At 37.9% G+C, this 15,587-nt stretch overlaps 1 long non-coding RNA gene across 1 annotated transcript in view; it reads left to right on the top strand.

Moving 5' to 3' along the window:
- LOC103881176 overlaps positions 1-14,402 on the top strand; it is a 75,859-nt gene extending 61,457 nt beyond the window's left edge. Inside the window, exons 3-4 of the long non-coding RNA XR_642539.4 lie at positions 3,693-3,777; positions 14,102-14,402. This is a non-coding gene — a long non-coding RNA (uncharacterized LOC103881176). The remainder of the gene's footprint in view (positions 1-3,692; positions 3,778-14,101) is intronic.
- Positions 14,403-15,587: the final 1,185 nt, after the last annotated feature.

Raw genomic sequence — 15,587 nt, 5'->3', positions numbered from 1 at the left:
AGCCTGGAGTGCAGTGGCTGGATCTCAGCTCACTGCAAGCTCCTCCTCTCGGGTTCACGCCATTCTCCTGCCTCAGCCTCCCGAGTAGCTGGGACTACAGGCGCCCGCCACCTCACCTGGCTAGTTTTTTGTATTTTTTAGTAGAGACGGGGTTTCACCATGTTAGCCAGGATAGTCTCGATCTCCTGACCTCGTGATCCGCCCGTCTCGGCTTCCCAAAGTGCTGGGATTACAGGCTTGAGCCACCGCGCCCGGCCTGTTTTTCTGTTTACAAGATTGTTGATTCTGTTTTATTACTTCCATCTTCTGCTTGTCTGGGGAGTATCTCGCTATTGTTTTTCCAGTTTCTTTAGATAGAAAGTTCAGTTATTAATTTGAGACTTTTTATTTTCTAAAGTAAGCATTTAGTACTATAAATTTCCCTCTCAGCACTGATTTCATGCATTCCATAGATTTAGATATATTATAATTTTATTTTCATGGAACTCATTGTATTTTTTAAGTTTCCTTTACGATGTAGCAGCATGGCAGACGCTAGCTGCCAGGGCTGTTTGATTCACACTTATGACTTATATAAGAAATAAAATTATGTAAAACATCCTGGTAATTTTTCCTTGATATTAAGATTATGTTTACCTTAAAAAGTTTATTCTCTATAATTATTTTTACGTAAGTTGTGGAAATAAAAATGAAGAGTATAAAACTTAAATGATGTTAACCCATATGAAATTATACTGTTTTACTTATTTAATATACAAAAGCATTAGTCTTCTGTGGTTCAATCTAATAATTCTTAGAATTTGATACATATGGTTCTCCTTTAATTATTGCTTCTCAATATCTCATTTTAGGAATTAGGGTAACAAAGAAAGACAAAAATTTGTGGTGTATATCAGAGTCAGGGCTAGATGAGGCCTTGTGACTCTTCTAAGACTTCTAGATTAAAAAAAAAAAAAATTGAATTATTGGCTTAGCACAGTAGCTCACACCTATAATCTCAGCACTTTGGGAGGCCAAAGTGGGAGAATTGCTAGAGCTCAGGAGTTCAAGACCAGCCCGGCCAACATAGGGAGATGCCCAAATCTACAAAAAATATAAAAATTATCCAGGTATGGTGGTACACACCTGTAGCCCCAGCTACATGGGAGGCTGAGGTAGGAGGGTAGCTTGATCTTAGGAGGTCGAGGCTGCAGTGAGCCATGATCATACCAGTCCACTTCAGCCTAGATGATAGAATGAGATCCTGACTCACATAAATAAATAAATAAATAAATAAATAAATAAATAAATCTTTTTTTCCTCTCTCTCTTTTTTTTTTTTTTTTTTTTTTTTTGAGATGGAGTCTTGCCATGTTGCCCACATTTGTGCGATCTCTGCTCACTGTGACCTCTGCCTCCTGGGTTCAAGCAGTTCTGCCTCAGCCTCCAGAGTAACTGTGATTATAGATGCGCACCACCATTCCCAGCTAATTTTTGTATTTTTACTAGAGATGGGGTTTCCCCATGTTGGCCAGGCTGGTCTCAAACTCCTGACATTAGATGATCCGCCCACCTTGGCCTCCCAAAGTGCTGGCATTACCGGCATGAACCACCTTGGCCAGTCAATAAATTCTTAAGACCAGGTTAAAGGAGACAGATGCAGCCTCGACTAGCTAGTTCAAGTTTTCTAGAGTGTCCAAGAAGTTATTTAGACACAAATATCAGAATAAGCATGAAGACAATGCCAAAGATGAGGCCTCAGGCAAAGGCTACTTGTTGCATCTCTAGTTACAGGCCATACTCTAGTATGTTCTAAAGAGGGTAACTTACAGAATCAGCTACATGAAAATCTGTTTTTGTGCCTCACAGTTAAAAACATTGGACAATGTTTTTAACTGTGTTTGTAAAGCAGAGATAATAGTGCCTAACTTGTAGTATTGTTGCAGAGATCTAGCAATATAACACCTGGGAAGGCCTGGGGCAAATTAGGGAACCAGTATACGTTAATTTCCTTCTTCCTTAGTCTCTAAGGAAATTGCTGCTCTGGAAGACCCTAGAGTTAGAGGAGTGGTGCATATTAATGGTTCAGGCATGGACTTTCAATCACAGTGCTATGTTCAGACCTTGTATTAGTCCGTTCTCATGCTGCTATGAAGAAATACCTGAGACTGGGTAATTTATAAAGGAAAGAAGTTGAATTAACTCGCAGTGCCGCATGGCTGGGGAGGACTCAGGAAACTTACAATTATGGCAGAAGGCACCTCTTCACAAGGCAGCAGCAGAGACAATGAGAGTGTAATGGAGGGGAAAGCCCCTTTTAAATCCATCAGATCTCATGAGAACTCACTCAGTATCATGAGAACAGCCTGGGGAAAACTGCCCCCATGATTCAATTATCTCCAACTGATCCCACCGTTAAAACATGGGGATTATTACAATTCAAGGTGAGATTTGGGTAGGGACACGGAGCCAAATCATATCAGACCTCATTAGCCATGTGACCAATGGCAAATTATGTAACTACTTGATATTTCAGTTTTTCTTCTATGAAAGGATTTATCAGTACTGCGTATCTCCTAGGTTGTTGAGAAGATTAAATGAGTCAATATATGTAATGCGCTTAGAACACTGCTCTGCAAATAGCAAGCACTAGTGTACATGCTATTTTATTAGTGGCATCGCAAAACTGATTTGGATCAAAAATTTCATTTTGAAGGTAATCATGGAGTTGGGAGAGGAAGGAGAAGGTGGATGAGAAAGAGAAGGAGGAGGGAAAAGGAGAAAGAAGAGGAGGGGCAAGCAGGAAGAGAAGAAGAAGAAAAGGAGAAGAGAAAAGAAGGAGGAAGAGGAGAGAGGCATGAGGAGAAGAGGAGGAGGAAGGGGGAGAGAGGAGATGTAAAAGAGAAGAGAGAGAAGATAAAATAAATATATATTTAAAACAGCCCCTTTCTTTTTCTAAGAAGCTGGGAAGAATAGTACTAACACTGTGGCAGACAGGACACTTGCTACATCAAATATTTCTAGTAATGAAATCTTAAAGCTTCTTTTTTGTTTGTTTTGTTTTTTGAGACAGGATCTTGCTCTGTCACCCAGACTGGAGTGCAGTGGTGCAATCTCAGCTCACTGCAGCCTCCACCTCCCAGACCTGGGTTATCCTCCCACCTCAGCTTCCTGAGTAGCTGGGACCACAGGCACATGCCACCATGCCCAGCTAATTTTTGTATTGTTTGCAGAGACAGGGTTTGGCCATGTTTCCCAGGCCGGTCTCAAACTCCTGGGCTCAAATCATCCTCTCACCGTGGACTCCCAAAGTGCTAGGATTACAGGCATGAATCACACCTGGCCTCTGAGAATATTTTTATTGTTTGCTTTTGAAGAATAAAAGCAGGTAATAAGGAACGTCCAGAGAAATTAACCAATGAGAATACAGGTAAAATGGTGAGAAAAAAGAGAGAGGGAAGTTGCTCTGCAGCAATGCCACGGCCATTGTGGATTTCATTTCAGGGAGGATAAACTATGAATGACAGATAATCACTTCATTTACTTTAGGTCTCTGAAGATAAGATAATCCTTCATGCAAAAGTATCTTTGAGGAGCTTAGTGATTTTTCCCCTTAATGGATTAATGTCTGCATAGTACACATTGTAATAATTGGTTTTGCTTTGTCTTCTAAATGTATGACCTTATGACTTTCTTTTTAATAATTGTTGGCAGCTAGCTCTGCATGACAGCATTGAACACAAATACCACTGATGATGATGAATGGATTGAGGAATGCGGAATGCATTGTACCAAAAGGGTAAGACATTATGTCTATGTAATTGCTTCATCTCCGTTAGGATATACAAAGTTCAAAGAAATGTGAACATAGATGACTCACAAGACATGTTCTTTAGGGTGACCCAGAATGCATTTCTCTGATTACATTAACCTTTTCTCCCTTCTGCACTTATCACAGGTGCACTTGCTGTACAGGGCATCTTGACAGGGTGCACAGCCACTTAGCTTTCCCACTTTTATTTATTACAATATTTTCCCAAAGACAGCACTCAAAAACACTAAAGTGGCAGGAAAACATTCATTCGAAATTGAGTTTCCAACATTTTTTCAAAACACATATTAAGCAGTTTATATGTTTCATCATAAATATTATTCTTTCATATTTTGTTTGCAATATTGCCCATCAGTGTGTACTAATAAGAGTTTTGAAAAGCCTATGCTAATTTGGTATTTTCTAGTTAAAAACTGTGTGAGAGACATTTTGGGGGGCGGGGGGGCTAACCTGTCTTTGTAAAGCCAGATTCTTAAAACGGTCTTGTTGGAATGGTATTCTAATTGATATAATTTTCCAACAAAAAGAGTATTCAACAAATGGTGATTCAAATACTTGAAACTTTTCTATTGCCTGAGAGCTCACTACTTAATGACGTAGCCCTGACTATTGTCTTTGAACATTTTGAAGACTTTGAATATTTAGATGATTCTCTCTGGTCTTAAGATATTAACTCTGTAATCTCACAATCTATGCCTCTTCCTTGTGATGATCCTTGGAATATCTGAAAGCTGGCATTACAAGCCCTCTTTGCCAAGCTTTTGTCTCCCCTCATGAGAAGTGGTCACTGGACTGAAGAAAATGTTGGCAAATGTCCTAGACATCTTGAGCCTGACAAAATTCGTCATGAACTCTGACACGAGACTTAAAGTATTCCAGCATAGTCCTATGGGTCAAAGTAATTAGAGTATGATAAAATATTCACTTTCTGTCTCCTGAACCATAGTTTTTTTTGTCAGAAGACTGCTTCCTTTTTAGAAGCAGCTTACTTATCTGCTGTTCAAATCCAGATTATGACCAACTAAAATGCCTTGTTCTTTTTTATATAGACCATTATATAGTCACAGCCTTCCCGCTGTCATTTTCTATCCCTTGTTTTAGCAAACTAAAGAGTCCATTCTATTATATCATGCTAAAGGCCTTCAATACATAATGATTAAGAGCAAGTACTTTAGATCCAGTCTACTCAGGCTCAAAACTTAACTCTATCATTTCCTTGCTATGTGGCCTTGGGCAAGTGACTTGATGTCTGGATGCACCACTCCTCATCTGTGAAATAAGAATCAAATGAACTAATTTATGTAAATCACATAGAAGAGTGGATATAGTGAGCACTAGATAAGTGTTTCCGGCTATTATTTTGTGTTCCGCTATTTCCCCCAGCATTGCGTCTTCTGCAGACTAGAATACTATGCTCTCTATGCAGTAACCCAAGGGATTGATAAAAAGGCAAACAGTATAGTAGCAAGGACAGACTCACAGAATTACTCTCAGGTTTCTCTTTGAGTTCCAAGAGTAGACATTTTCCTATCTTTCTGTCTGAAATGTTGGAAGAAGCACCTTCACATAGTCATAGCGGGGTCTATAGAGATAGCAGGACAGCAGATCTCGCCATGAGAGGGCTACAGATTATCCTCCTCATCCTCCCAAGTTGTTCAGAACCTAAAGTGGTATAGAGAGCATTTGAAAGTACCTGTGGGTTCTCAGTGGGGTTTCAGGAGAGTCCTCTGGAGAGAAAGCAAGATGATATGCCTATTTAGGGCTGTGCAGTCTGGACAAAGAATGCATGTCAGTAAGAGCCAGGGTACATAGTGCACCACTAAAGTTTGGACTTGGATTTATTTGTGTCTTTGCAGGTTGTAGAGGCAGGGGTGGAGCATGAGTTGGGTTGTTGTCCACACATACCATTGCCAACGCAGCTGGAGCACTATAGTCACCAATGCAAACACCAAAACAGAACGATCACTTCTAGATCAAAAGGCTAGCCAGTGGCACCATAGATCAAGACCTAAAAGCAGACATCTCCCTCCCTAGTGATGTCTTGAGACAGCTGCATTACAGACCTTCTCAATTACATTTTTTGTATGCTTCAGCTTTTCTAAACTATTGTGATTCCATAAAATGTATACACTGCATAACTAAAAACCTCACACATACACACTCTAGCTTTCCCACCCCTCCTTCTTTTTATATGGTAGTGCTCTTTTATTCTCTTACCACTATGAAAGGGTTTGGGGCACTCCTACAACTACCTCAGAGAGAAAAGCTAGTTACTTAAGCACTATAGATGAGGTAAAGTACACAAATACATCATATTATCTAGTTATGCTGAAATACTTTTTAAACCCTAATTAGGTCATTTAAGCATTCGCTAAGATGTCTCTTTTTTAATGCAGTGTAAACCACTGCCTTCCAAACTTTTGGAGCTATTTGGATATGTTTGGTTGCAAGTGACATAAAACCTTACTCAAGCTTATTTAAATAAGAACACTTATTAGCTCGCAGGAGAGGATGCCCAGACATAGTCCAGGCTTCAGAACATTGTTGAACCAGTGGCTCAACAATGTCATGAAGATTCTAGTTATTTTCCTCTCTTTGCTTTTCCATCCATAGTGTCAGATTCCTCATCTCATATTGTAGGTTGGTTTCCAGACTGGGCCACATGCTTCCTCAGACACATGCATTTGGAGGAAGGGCAGCTTTTCTCTCTCAAGGGTGAGGGGGAAAAGCTGAGTGATGGGTACATCAGGTTTATTCTTCTATTCTTTCTGAATTTGAAGCAATTTTTGCAAAAGAGCATGGAGTTACCCTTAGATCAAGTATGCTCCCCCAAAACTGATATTAATTCTCAAAACTATATTGCTGACATACGATGTGCAAGCCATGAAATGAGTACTGGGCAGTTAACTACCAGAACCAGAAGAATCAGACACTCTTGTTGAATCTGAAAAAATCAATGGAATCTGCTCCCAGAAAATACAAATATGTACCAAATTTTGCACTCAACTTCAGGGGGTTCAAAAAGCCTCCTAAAGCACACTTAGAGCTCCCCCCAGAGTCTATGAACTTCAAGGCTATAAACCCAACAAGGCTATAAACTGACCCACGGGGCACAATAATTCTAACAGTATGCCTTTCTTTTCACTCTAGGTCCAGACATTGTCACAAGTCTCACTTTGAGTCTCAGAGGAGCAAGGCCATCATGTATAAGCCAGGTTGCTCTTTGATCTTAACCTGATCAATGAAATCAGCTGCTGATATCTCTTCAGCAGGCCCCAGCTTTATTCTTTCTGCTTCCTGTATTGTGTACTCTTCTTTTAGCTCTCCACACACTCCACGGACCTCAACATATACAGACCCATCCAATTTTCAGGTCACACTGACCCTTCCTTTCTCTTTGCCTTAGCCTACTCCTTAGTTTCTGCAGCTTGCATCAAAATATTCTAGATTCTAAAGTACAGATTTATTAAGTGTTTACTATGGAGTAGGGTTGCTAGTAGGTATTTTGCCTACATTAAATTGCCAAATATTGACAACAGCTTCATAGGGAAAGGAATATTTACATTGTTCTAAGATGAGGAAGTCATTCTACACAGACATTAGTTACCAAAAGATAGAATTGGGATTTGAACCCAGGCCCTCCTGACTCTAGATTATAATGCTCTTTCCACAGTTTCACCACATCCCTAGACTTTCTGTCTTTCCCTTATTTACTTCTGTGCATTACAAAAAAGATACCAACTTTCCAAAGAAGTTTTTGTCAACTGCCTCTTAGCATTTAAAAAATTTCAGATCTCACATTTATATAAAGCCATGAAAATATCAACTTTTGATATAGAGCTCATCCTTCAATTCACACTTGCCCTATGGGAGGGGAGCATTTCATCCTTTTTTTTAAATTAATGCTCCTAAAAACGGGAGTTTTTTGTTTCATCTCATTTTTTTTTTTCCTCTCTTGCTTCTGGGAAGATCTTAATTTGACCCAATAACTGAAAATATTTTGGCATATGATTTTTAAGCAAAAGACACAATAGTTTTCTACCTTCTTTTTAGTTATCTAAACATTATCTGTTTTAGTGCCTCTTTGAAACACTCCTCTAGTTTTTCTAATCTTATTTATATAAACTAGTCATCTTCTCCACATTCCAGTCAGGGGAGTAGAATCACAGACAGAAACAATCTTCTACAATGCTGTGATTGTGACAAGAGACAGAGCTCTTTTTTCAAAGCTGCTTGCTTAAAGTAAATTTAATCATACTGCAGTTCTGTGATGTTGATAACAAAATCAAATACCTTCTCCTTGCATCAAAAATAGCTTGGTATTTATTACATGTATACAAATAACACCTAGAAAATTAGATATGGCACACATGTATGTAGGAATGAAATAGCAAACTAAAGCTTGAGTGTCTTCACAGTCCTGGGACTAGACCTTAATAGAATGACAAAGTTACAGAGAAAAGCGGGGCTTTGTAGATAGATAGAAAATGGCTAGGGTAATATCAAGATTAGTTAGTAACTGGTATAGCACAGGTCCTTATCAGATGCCAACCTCAGTCCCTGTGCAGGGGCCTAGAATCCTCCAACCATGCTATAGGTTGCCAGATTAGATGCTAGACAATAAGGAGATCTGTAGAGGAAGAGCCACAGTGGTGAGGGCACACTCGGGGAAAACAGAACAATGACTACTTACTGAATGAAAATATTCCAAAACTCTAGTATCTGCCCTTTATGATATAAATCTACTGCATAACAGTTGTAAGAAAAAGGGTCAGAGATTAGATGCCCCAAAGTCCCCAGAAAAGTCTCAGTTTATACTTGATATTCCAGTGCTATTAGCAAAAGCTCCTTTTTAGACAACCACGTTTGCTTTTTGTGCCTTTATATTAGGATGACCATATATCTCAAAGTGTCTCTGATTGGACAATATATTATATAGTCACCCTAATACAAGGACAAAAAGACAAAATATGATTCTCCCTGAATAAAAACACATAGACAGGGGAAGACCTTGACATCCAGAAGAATAAAAAAATGGCAACACAGAGAAACTTTCCCTACTAATTCTTAACAAAGACTGTGGGTATATGAATGCCATTGTTCAGTGTAATCTAGGGAGTCAAGGACACAGTTGAAGACAGCCCAAGGTAACACAGCTGCCAAGGAATCCCATTGCCATGCTCCAGGAAAAGTAAGAGCCAGAGGAAAGACAGAAGACAAACACAGGGAAACTTGGCAAAGAGACTCTTCAGCCACAATAAGCAAAACAAAAGACAACCCAAAGAATGGACAGGACTGCCTTGTATGGCCATGGAAGTTATGCACTACCCAGCAACAGAAATTTTATTTCCTCCATTAGACTATGACACGAATGCCATTCTCTAGAACTGAGCAGTGCATTAGCATGTGTGGCAGTCTCAAAATTAGCATTGTCTCAGCTCCCATGTGCCTGCACATTGACCTAATTTTTTATACAAATTTTCCATTAACTAAATTTCTTTTCTGAAACCCATCTATACAATAATTCAGATGATATGTTCAGGATTGTTATTCAGAGTTATGTGCAAACAATTCCATGGTATTAATTACTTGGTAATTTTGAAGAAGAGTAATCACTTCATCCCACAGTCAAAGAAAAAAGTAAGTCATAGAGTGCATTTTCAAAATAAGTCAGATAAAGCAGTGAACAAAGATTCATTAAGGATTCTTCCACACTGTGGAACTATTCACAAAGTTCCTACACTTACCAGTTCACTCTATCTCTATCACTTCCTTTGTATGATACTTTTTTGCTTGACCAGGAGTGCAATTAAGGACCATTACATGTTATATAGTGGGCAAAGATAATCAAAGAGATTGCAGTTATTATGATCTTTATATCATTAAAATAGAGATCTTTTAAGTCACTATGGAAAATAAAGATGTCTTAGTATATTCCAAACTCTTTCACAGAAAGTAAGTACAAATAAAAAATTCACATTTACATTATACTCCCAAATTGCAATGTCTTCAAGTTTTACCTTCCTTGCTGGAACTAAATGGAGAAATAAAATGTTTCTCTGACAGAAAGGTCAGAGGTGGTTGAATTAAAATGCAAATGAGGAATCAAAGCAACCTAAATAATATTGTGACAGCTGTTTGAAGTTGAAAAAATTAATATAGTTTTCATGGTAGCTAGTAACTCCTAAGACAATACTTTGTATGTGTCTACCTTCATGCCTTTGTCCATGCCATTTGCTTCTTTGATGGTGTCCTAAACTTTCAACTTGCTAAAATCCTGTCCATTCTTCATGGCCTCCTCTGTGAAGATTTCCAGATCCTTCCAATAAAATGCAATTATCTCCATCCATTACATCTATACCTATTTCATGGTATGCACTGGACTCTACTTTGTATTATATATATTTGGATGCTTATCTAATCATCTCTCATAAGTTTCTTCAGGGAAGAGTCATTACTTATTCATGTTTATTTTCTACTACAGTATTGAAGACAATATGTTAGACATTTAAAAAATTGCTTAACATTTATTTAATTAGATTAGGGAATAGGGAATAACAGTCATACCATAACTCTATACTCAGTATCCATGAAAGAGACTATTGTACCAACTCATAACAAAGTCTTTTCAATAAAAAGTTATTTTAAAGTCTCCTACCATCTTCCACAAGATGTTCTGGACCCTTGTGGTTTTCTCCGTGGCTCTGAGGGGTCTGGGGTTGGATTTTGTGTCCCTGAAGATGATGGTGTGCTGCCAGAGGGTAGTTGTGTGCTTCCAGAGCAGAGACAGTAGATTCACAAAAAGGTGAAGATGTTAGCTTGCCATATCCAAAGCAATCGTTGAGCCTACTGCCTAGAGTGAACAAGATTTGGGTGATACTGTCTCCTCTAGAAGCTATCAATTACTGGGTGCTATTGGAAGGTTTGGTCCAATTTTCATGGGGTGGTGGGGGAGGGAGAGCTGTAATTCCAGAGTCATCTATGTGGTTCCAAAAGCAAGGAAAATTAATACATCTCTGATCTTCAGAATTTAGCAACTGTCATGAAGTAAAAACTATGCTGCGGCCCCTAAAGTTGCCAGAAGTGAAACGTTATACTAAGATCCACCAGTGGTTGAGAAGAAATGCCGTCAGGACCCAGTTCACTTTGTTGTAACATTCTAGTATTATTACTCAGAAAACTGCATGTTTTTATGTGGACAAACTGGCTTAGTAAAAATGAGCCTGCTGTTTCTTGACTAGCTTGGCACCAAGTCAGTACATGCTCTTGCCCCACCAAGAAGGTAGCTGTTAAAAGGCAAATGGGGTCTTCAGACTACAGGGATACAGGATGGAAGTATCCACTGATCAAGTCTGGCACACTGAGACTCATGGCAGGCTCAAGACCAAAATTAAGCAGTGTGAATAGTATGGCATGCAGGATGTTCCAGAATCTCAGTGAAATTTCAGAACAGCCTATTATTTTTTAAGTACACACTATGCCTTGGTCTTTGAAATTGTGAAAGCAGGATGGAAAAAGTTTAATATATAGACATTCATTTATTTGCTTCCCAGTCTCATTTTCAGCTCTGATTCTCAAATTCTAGCTCTTCTGCCCGATGTTCCCTCAACTTATAAAACTGTAGCCCTTGTCCTTATTGACAGATACCATTTTAATTCTTCTAATGTCACTTTAACATCATTTTTAGGGAAGGAAGAGGGAATAAACATTTGTAGTTAATCCCCCATAATTAGCTAGAAATTAATGTCTCAGATTCTTTGAAGCTTGGGAGTCTACATTAGGTAAATTTGAGGAATGCTGATACATTCTCTAAATACAAAATTCAACCCCAGCTAAACTCCGGGACCTGGGCTTGTATGTCTTTCAAAATATTCAAGACATTAATTTTTAAATGAAAGATTAGAAAATACAAGAAATAAAATGAGTATTCACTAACATCATTTTGAAAACAGCCATTTGTACCAAATGACAATTTTATGACCACAAAAATGCACTTGTATTAGGTATTTACCTTGTTACCTGTTGGTAGCAAGCTTTGGAAAGAACCTTGACTGATGCAAGCAAAATTTCCAAAACAACCCAGTTGAGACCTAGCCTAATCACTGAACCAGTGCCCATAGTTGTGAGTAATTATACTCGCCTCACTGAGATGCCATGAGACATCAATAATACATGTTGGGGAAATATCCAGCAGAGGTTGATGCTCACTAATCATGAAGCCCCTTCTCCTTCTCTTCTGGCCAAGGTTGCTGAGCTTGGGAAGTGACCCAGTATTAGAGTATATGATTCTTCATTTGCTACAAGAGAATACCTCATCTAGGTCACCAACAGCCTTCTGAGGAATCCTGAGGAAACTGTGTGCAACTAATTCCTGCAACAAGAATCCCATACCCACTGTGACAGGCGATCTTTTTGCCCAAGACAGAGGAGCCCATTAAGCAAGCATCACGTTTGACCTGTTCCCGGGGTTTAGACACTATCTGCAGCCTGGCTTGCTGCCCGTTGCTCCTTCTGGCTGTGAATCAACATTGTGACAGAGAGGGCACTGGGTCAGCTACATTCCATTAATGGATCAAAGTGTTTCATTTAGATTCCTACAGCAAAGGAGAAGGAATATGGATGATATGCAGCCTGGGATGGACAAAAGCCTTGTTGGTCAAAACAGACATATAGAATTTTTAAATGTAAATCTGACAAAGCCAAAGCCCCTGATGAATTTACACAATATGGTTGCCATAATTAAATCTTCCAACCAATTGGTTCTCAATATTTTTCCCCCCACTATTCAAGGAGGCCACAGGGGCTATCAGGGGCTATCAGGACTTATAAAATCCCCATCAGGTGATTCTGTTGGTACTTACCATCTCAGTAGAGCAGCTCATTTTACTCTACAGGCCAAAAACTTTACCATAATAATTTTAATGCAGCTTGTTTTTAATCAGTTTGGAAACCTGATTTTTAAAATTAACATTCATTGTTCAGGATGTAGAATTTTCAGCTGCTTTGTTTTTTTTCCAAAGACATTTTACATTCTCAATATATCCATAGTGACATAGTGACAATTCATATTATATTCTCCAAAATACAGTTTCTTATTGTTTATTAACTACATCAAGTCCATAAAGGCAATTTTTAATAGAAGATATTTAGCAGCTACTCACTCTACCTTTCATTAATGTTATCTACCTCTGGTATCATCTGGGTTGGAAAAATAAAGGTGGGGTTTATTTTACACAATAGAATGAAATTAGACTCACAATTATGAAAATATAATTATAAGACCAGGAAAAAAATCTTGATAAAGAACAACTTACATTTTTTATATGCATAACATACATAATATATAAGAGTTGAGAAATAACTTTTAGAAGAGAAAATTTGATCACAGATGGGATTTGAGTGTAATATTTTAGCATATATTCAAACATGGCTTGTTCGTTTCATTTTTCTCCATTAGGCCACAGATGGTGTTAAACGTTTCATCCTGGCCATGTATAACTATAATTTGTCTAAATTGATGGCTGCCATAAGAATGCATGAATGATTGTGTGAGTTTGTTCACTTGGAGAGAATTTCAATTATATACAGTGTTGTAGTTATTATTAAAATAAAATCTGAGGGCTGATTCAGCCTGGCTTTCTGGTGAGCATACTGTTTTGTAGGTGATTTAATTAATTGCATGTATATATGATTAACAGTATCTAGAGTGAATATATTTTCGGGTGAATATATTGATGTTATGATAATGACGTACTTTCTTAATGTTAGTTATTAATATGAGAATAATAGTAAATGACAAAAAGACTAAAGTGAATCCTGAATTAACTTTTGTCTGGTAATTGATCTTAGGGGGAAAAAATCTTAATATTTCAAATCAAACAGCTAAACAAATAGATTTTGTCATTAAGATGGGGCTGTTAATAACTGAGTATCTTCCAAATAAGTCCCAAATAAGAAGGAAATCCATGAATTTTGTTACTAGATGCCTTTTTGTGACTCAGTAATTTATGATTTTTATGAAGGTCATGTTCTTACCCTCCACTTAGGTCAACTCAGTAGGAAAAGCAATGAGCATCAAACATACTGATTACGTTCACAAAATGAATCTACATATCTTTGGAACCAAGCATTGATTTAGAGAGATCACCAATAAATAATGCCAGATATGTGGTTTAAAAAGCGCTCTTTTTAATTCAGAATTGTATAAGCACTAGGCATGTAGAGTTCTTTACAACTAAAAGAAAAAATAGCTAAGTCAGGGAAATTATATTCTCCTTTGTTTCTCTTCTAGGAATTATTTTGGTCTGCAATCAATCCATCTGAAGAATCTTTCACATCTTCACTTTTGTGCAGTATGTTAAGTATGAACAAAATGATAGTGTATGTCAGTCAAATGTAATCCTTATATTAAAACCTGATTATTAATGCAGAAGCTCATGGGAAGTTAGGTTAATCTGAATAATATATTATTTCTCTTAGTTCACAATCTATCATTTCACAAACCATGGTTAATAGAATGACAAAAATAAAAAGCTTTGTTTAAATGAAAATGCATAATATATTCTTCATCTGATTTATGTCTTATTGTGTTAGTAGGCTAACATAGCTAGTCTGTGAATGTGATACAAAGAAGATGATACATTTCTTTGTTTTAAAAATCTTAAGTATTCCTGCTAAACAGTGAGTTTCCAAAGGCTTGCTATTATTTAAAATATTGCTTCCTATTCTATTAACTTATGAAACAAATATTTTAAAGTTCAAAGGATTCAAAAAAGGTAGTTAAAAGAAGAGATCTATGCATTAAAAAATCCCAATTTCTATTTTTTAATATTAAAAACATTCCTTTTAAATATCTTTTTTCCAATTTTTATTTTAAGTTCAGGGGTACCTGTGCAGGATATGCAGATTTGTTACATAGGTAAATGTGTGCCACGGTGGTTTGCTGCACAGACAGTCACATCACCTAGGTGTTAAGCGCAGCATCCATTAGCTATTCTTCCTGACCCTCTTCCTCCTCCCATCCCCCATCCTCCAACAGGCCCCCAGTATGTGTTGTTCCCCACTATGTGTTCATGTGTTCTCATCATTCAGTTCCCACTTATAAGTGAGAACATTTGGTTTTCTGTTCCTGCGTTAGTTTGCTGAGGATAATGGCTTCCAGCTCCATCCATGTCCCTGCAAAGAACATGATCTCATTCCTTTTTATGGCTGCACAGTATTCCATGGTATATATGTAACCACATTTTCTTTATCTAGTCTATCATTGTTGGACATATAGGTTGATTACAAGTCTTTGCTATTATGAATAAAGCTGCAGTGAACATATACACACATGTATCTTTATAACAGAATGATCTATTCCTTTGGGTATATATACGCAGTAATGAGATTACTGGGTGAAGTGATATTTCTGCCTCTAGGTCTTTGAGGAATCACCACACTGTCTACCACAACAGTTGAACTAATTTACACTCCCACCAACAGTGTAAAAGTATTCCTTTTTCTCCACAACCTCGCCAGTATCTGTTGTTTCCTGACTTTTTAATGATAACCATTCTGACATGCATAAGATGGTATCTCATTATGGTTCTGATTTCCATTTCTCTAATGATCAGTAATGTTGAGCTTTTTTACATATGTTTATTGGGCACATGCATGTCTTTCTTTTCTTTTCTTTTTGAGACGGAGTCTTGCTGTGTTGTCCAGGCTGGAGTGCAGTGGCACGATCTCAGCTCACTGCAAGCTCCGCCTCCCGGGTTCACGCCATTCTCCTGCCT

The sequence above is a fragment of the Papio anubis genome, chromosome 2 (assembly GCF_008728515.1).
Source record: "Papio anubis isolate 15944 chromosome 2, Panubis1.0, whole genome shotgun sequence".
Lineage (NCBI taxonomy): Eukaryota > Metazoa > Chordata > Mammalia > Primates > Cercopithecidae > Papio > Papio anubis.
The sequence above is the reverse complement of the archived record's forward strand: the minus strand, read 5'-3'. Positions and strand labels throughout refer to the sequence as shown.